A 5,752-nucleotide genomic window follows, 5' to 3' on the forward strand; every position below is an offset into this window, starting at 1 on the left:
AAGGCCCGTTTTCGGATAGAAGATGTATTACACCATGAAAATTCAGAAGGGACGGACCTCGCCGTCGGCAGGCCAAGCTGGGCCCGCTCCCTGCCGAACCGAGTTGCCGGTGGAGCGAAGCGGAGCTGGCAACTTGGTTTGGCGGAAGAGCGGGCCCAGCTTGTTCCGGGTTGTAGCGCACTCTATTGAGATTTTAATGAACCCATTGCCGATTCCGTGCCACCTCCGGAAGCCGGTTGGGAGCGCTTCGCACAGAAGACTGCTCGTCGCGTCACATCGAGCCATAATTTCTTAGCTCCGGCGTAGTGGGCAGGTGTTCGCGGTGTCGACTACTGGGCCAGAAAAAGACATCTGTTCCAATAGTCGACACTCACTTTATTTGGAGTGTGTGTTGCCTTCATACGGGCTAATTCTGACAACTAGGGCCCTTTGTCAATGTGAAATGTTGTTGGGATCGTGTGTCCTTTACTTTCTTGTTCGTAATACATCATAATGACATCAGTAAAGCACCAGGTGTCAATACTGTGCCGGCTGATAGTTTGCGTTCAGTGCCCCATTTTTGTAAAGCATTTCTCTGGGAATGTGCCCTGGTTGCTTGAGAAAAGTGTTGACACAAGGGTCGGGGGAACCCTAATTTAACCGCCGCAGTCCGAGCGGCTGGCCGCTAGAGTGGAGTGAAAACCTGGGATTGAACAAGTATACCTGGAATAAAGTACTTCAAGATATCCCGAGACTTGCGAAACAGTCCATTCTGGTTCAATGTCTGACCTTTAACCCCTCTCTAAGGGTTCGAAGTTGGGTCATTGAGGGAAATTGACACTGTTCACCCCCCTGGGCTCCCGTAGGCATAATACCTGGAACGGCTATATGCGGTTCGGTGTGGAATTTATATAAGGACATAACTCAGGAGTCGATACGTTGTGCGATAACAGCTAGCCCATAAGACATTTTAGTTGACTAACTAAGGTTTAATTTAGCAAGCTATTGCCGGCACTCCCCTCCCTGGTTTTTAGCCCGCCCTTCTGATTTTGAAAAAGCATTAAAGCGGGCTTATGCAACCGCTCTCGTGTCCGTCCGTCCGTCGTCCGTGTAAGAGGAAGGAGATGAGCTAGAGGTCTACAAATTTCAGGGTATCTTAGGGGTCACTCCTGGACAACGAAACGCCTGGTGCAAATCCTGGCAACCACCCCTAAGAGGGTAAAGGGGGTAACAAAGAAATAGGGGTTGGTCCAAAAAAGTAGGAAAAAAACATTGTTTTACGGTCTCCGAAGGGGTAACTCGTAAAAGTAGAGCCCTCTGGACGAAAATTTTGTTCGTTTGACTCTATCTTGGACCGTTTGGGCGCTAGAGTGCTTTTTAAGACGAAAATACGGAGAAAATGACCACGTTGCACATAAAGACGTACTAGGAGGCTTCCAATCGTAAAATGGAAGAGGAAGTACCCCTCCAAAACAACACATTCTGAATCAGGAACTACCCTCGGATTTGCCGTATCTTTCACTGTTTCGGCCCTAGAGGTGGATATATTGAAAACAATGGCAAAAAGTCAAGTTATAAGCCAATTTGACAAAACAATACACAATCTAAAAACTGCGCGGGTTCATTTTTTTTTTTAATTTTTAAGCAAAGCAAAAGGGTGGGGTGGAGTCACGGTGTTGCCCCGTTACAGTCTTTTGTCATTTCCAAGGAGCTAATCTCTAGGGCCGCAGGCCCCCCACCGGAAGTTAGTTTGCCCAAATATGCAAAGTGATTTACCGGTCACATTATTTGTTTGGATATGTTCTTCAGTAAATCGCGAGACTGAAATGGTCGAGCCGCAGGCCCGACCATCGCCGCCGGCAGGCCAAGCAGGCCCGGCCCCTGCCGAACGGAGTTGCCGGCGCAGCGAAGTGGAGCTGGCAACTGCGTTTGGCGGAAGGGCGGGCCTGCTTGTTGTATGTCACATTGTGTCGTCCTATACATTATTGGGTGTGCTTTGACGCGACAGAGCTCTTTCATTTTAGACCAATTGCGCTGTGAAAACTGTTTTCCGATATGTAGCCAAAAAACGACATTTTTCTTTTTTGGCAAGAGAAAATCGTTTTTTACCATATTTCAAAAAAGGTCGCCAGGAGGCCAAAAAAGCCGAACAGCACCTCGCAAAGAGGGCTGAGAAGGACACCCTGATGGCCAAAAAGACGACCGAGAGGCATAGGCAGGCTAGCCAGTCAGACTTGGCAATACGGGTAAAATGACAGAGTGTCGACTACTGGGTTAAAGGTGTCGACTTCTGGGCCAATGAACACTGTTTTTTGTTATAAATTTTTGTGTACTAAAATGTATTTATTTCCATTTTCGGCCTATGGGGCATCAAGTTTAATCCGTCCACTACACCCCTGAAATTTTTCCTTGACGCTACCGTACACCCACGCTCCGTTGTAGGCACTTTTGAAAAGCCTTGCTCCTAAACTGTCGACTACTAGGCCCCTTTTCCTAGATGTATGCCAGGCGCGTCGCAGCGTAACAGTGATTCGTGAGATGTCGCGAAGCATGTTACGCGAGACGTGGTCTGGCGACCTTATAGCTAGTTTAATGGATTGAAAATCCGATAAATCAGTTTGCCAGCTCTCATCTATATTATCAGCATATGTCGCATTACGGGGAAAACGACGCCTCGCAGGCTTGTGCAGTGTGTACGCATCCTCCCCCTACAGAAACTCAGATGTCTTTTCTTTTTCCTCACCTGTGGCGTTCCACAATTTCCACGCTGTACTATAGGAAGCAGAGTGCGCCGGTTAATGGTTAACTTTACCAAGTTTTCCAGCCATTTTTCCTTATCTGTTTTTCGACGCGTTTTTTAATTTATTTTTCGGCCCACTTTTTAATCTGTTTTTTAGGTTGTTTCTCTTTATCTATCGATTTAACGATATCGAATTTAGACTATTTAGTCCCCCACAAATGCAGTAAGCATGGCAAATTTGGGGGCCGCAAGGCCCTATTTCCGTATACACTCCTGTTCAGGGGTCTCGGTTGTCAGCGCCGCAGGCCTAGCTATGTGTGCGCCATGCGCGACACAGCGCCACAGTGTTTCGTGAGATATCGCGAAGCCTGTTACGCGAGACGTGGTCTGGCGTACATCTACCGAAGCGGCTGAGGAAAACGTGCTGAGTCTGGCTGGAGTAACGCTAGAACAGATCAACGAGCGACCTGCAATCTGGCAGCACAACTGGGGGCCTGGTGTCCCAGCTGCCGTCCCAGCTCCTGCTCATTGCCTGACTCGAGTGTCAGCGCCGCAGGCTAGGCCGTTCCAAAATTAGGGTTCAGGTCACGGATTTTTTCACGGCCCTTGTCAGATGATAGAACAAGTCATTGCGGTTACAACGAGCCCTACCACACATTTCTGCGATACGCGAAACCATAGGCGCATCGCATTTATCGCGACGTGTTACTTTTCGCGCGTTTTGCGGGTACCTCGTTATCGGGCTTGCCTGAGCGGGCCGCGCTGCCGGGGACGGTCACCCGGTGCGTGGTGACTACGTATGGTAAGTACGTACTATTGGACATACTGCCACCCCCCTTCCCAACCCCCCTTGGTGCAGAGGGCGTAAGTACCCGAATCAGGGTTATGTCGGCCGGGTACGAGTATGGTTGATGATAGCCGACTACCGACTGCGGGGAAATGTAGCGGGGCCATAGGCCTTTCGGTCGATGCATAGCGTGCCCGTAACGATTTTCTGTTTTGCGCCGAAAAACCGATCAGAAGCGCTGAAGCGGCGTCCGACGCGCTCAAACAGACCTGGCATGAAGGCAGTATAGTGTGCTCGCCACAAGGTGCACTGCCCGCGGCTGCAGCTGGACGAAGAGAACAAACATCGGGCGTTTCTACGGTGCTGAACTAGACCGGCCAATGTTCACAAGTCGTCCCGGATTACCGATCCCCAACAGTGCGCAAGAGAGTCGCGCGAATCTAGCTATTGATGTTGCAGACTGCGCACCGTGCGGCAAGCGGGCTATACTGCCTTCCCGGCAGCTTCGTTTGAGCGCGTCGGACGCCGCTCCAGAGCTTATGATCGCTTTTTCGGCGCCAAACAGAAAATCGTTACGGGCACGCTGTGCATCGATCGACAGTCCTATGGCCCCGCTACATTTTACCGCAGTCGGTAGTCGGCTATCATCAACCATACTCGTACCCGGCCGACATAACCCTGATCCGGGTACTTACGCCCTCTGCACCAAGGGGGTTGGGGAAGGGGGCTGGCACTATGTCCAATGGTGAGAACTGACCATAGGTAGTCACCACGCACCGGGTCACCGTCGCCGGCCGCGCGGCCCGCTCAGGCAAGCCCGATAACGAGGTACCCGCAAAACGCGCTAAAAGGCACACGTCGCTATAAATGGGATGCGCCTATGGTTCCGCGTATCGTAGAAAGCTCAGGTAGGGCTCGTTGTAACCGCAATTACTTGTTCTATCATCTGGCAGAGGACGTGAAAAATCGGTATTTTTTTGGAACGGCTTGCCGCAGGCCTAGCCATATCTGCGCCAGGCGCGTTGCAGCGTAACAATGTTTCGTGAGATATCGCGAAGCCTGTTACGCGAGACGTGGTCTGGCGTACATCTACCTAGTTAAAAAATAGAAACAATATTGTGCATATTATATTTCCTTTTCTCATCGACGAAATGCTTTTGTTGATAACCAGCTAACAGCTTTGTTGGTACCTGATATCAATAGGGTATTCCGCTACAACACAATCGGAACCTAAAGAAGAAAAGCATGACTACCCGATCTGTTTCCTCCTGAACGCTGATTGGCCAAAGATGGCGTGGCTGTGGCGGTCAGCAGATGAGCGCGCAGAGGGAAACAGATCGAGCAATCATGCTTTTCTTCTTTAGGTTCCGGTTGGCGTGCAGCGAAATACCCTATTTCGTTGTTCCGTAACCGTTGCACAAAATGACCTCTATCAAGAAACGAAGACCTCGATAAGGAATCTGTGAGTGCAAAATATCAAACAGGGCACGAACTTCTATCGGTAATCGTTCAGTACATTTAACGTTGAAAATTCCAAAGTGAATCGCCCAGGAATTTACACATGTATATGAGTCTGCTTATAAGGAGTATTTCTTGCAACTTTCTTTTTATATTTCTTTCTGATCAGGGATTAATGAGAAACACATTCGCTGCGCTGGTTCTCTTGCCGTTAGTGGAGCAACACCATTAGGAAAGTTGGTAAAAACCGTAGGCTGCCCTACATTGAGAATGCCTTAGTTCTTGTCGGCGTCAATGACTTGACGACTGTAAGAAAATCCTGTCAGGAATTATGAGTCTGAAACTACACTTGTCCTCCCTACTTACGAAATTATTTTCGAATTCAACCGTTTCAAAAGTTTTCCTACTTAGGCTGGAAGCTCGTCAAACCTCGTTAATGACAACATGACAAAGCTTGTTGAAGTATTACAGAAGAAATGTGGGCACTTGTATGTGTGTGATCTGCTCCCGTGTCCCAGATATAAGGCAGGGCACGGACATGCTCGAAAAAATCCGACAGTTCAACTCTGTTCTCAGCAGAACGTGCCTTGGTAAGTGCAACCTATATAGCAAGAGACATTTGTACGTAGATGTGTCCTCCAAGGAAAAAAAGAATTTGTTCTCACAACCAACGATTTTGTTAATATAGACATAACAAACAATTTTTGGCTGAGCGATTAGCGAAGCCTATTACTCCGTCTGGTCGGAAAAAACTTTTTCTGTCTGTCTGTCTGTCTGTGTGTCTGTGT

Source organism: Frankliniella occidentalis, unplaced genomic scaffold, assembly GCF_000697945.3.
Source record: "Frankliniella occidentalis isolate FOCC.00 unplaced genomic scaffold, Focc_3.1 Scaffold5, whole genome shotgun sequence".
NCBI classification, from domain to species: Eukaryota; Metazoa; Arthropoda; class Insecta; order Thysanoptera; family Thripidae; genus Frankliniella; species Frankliniella occidentalis.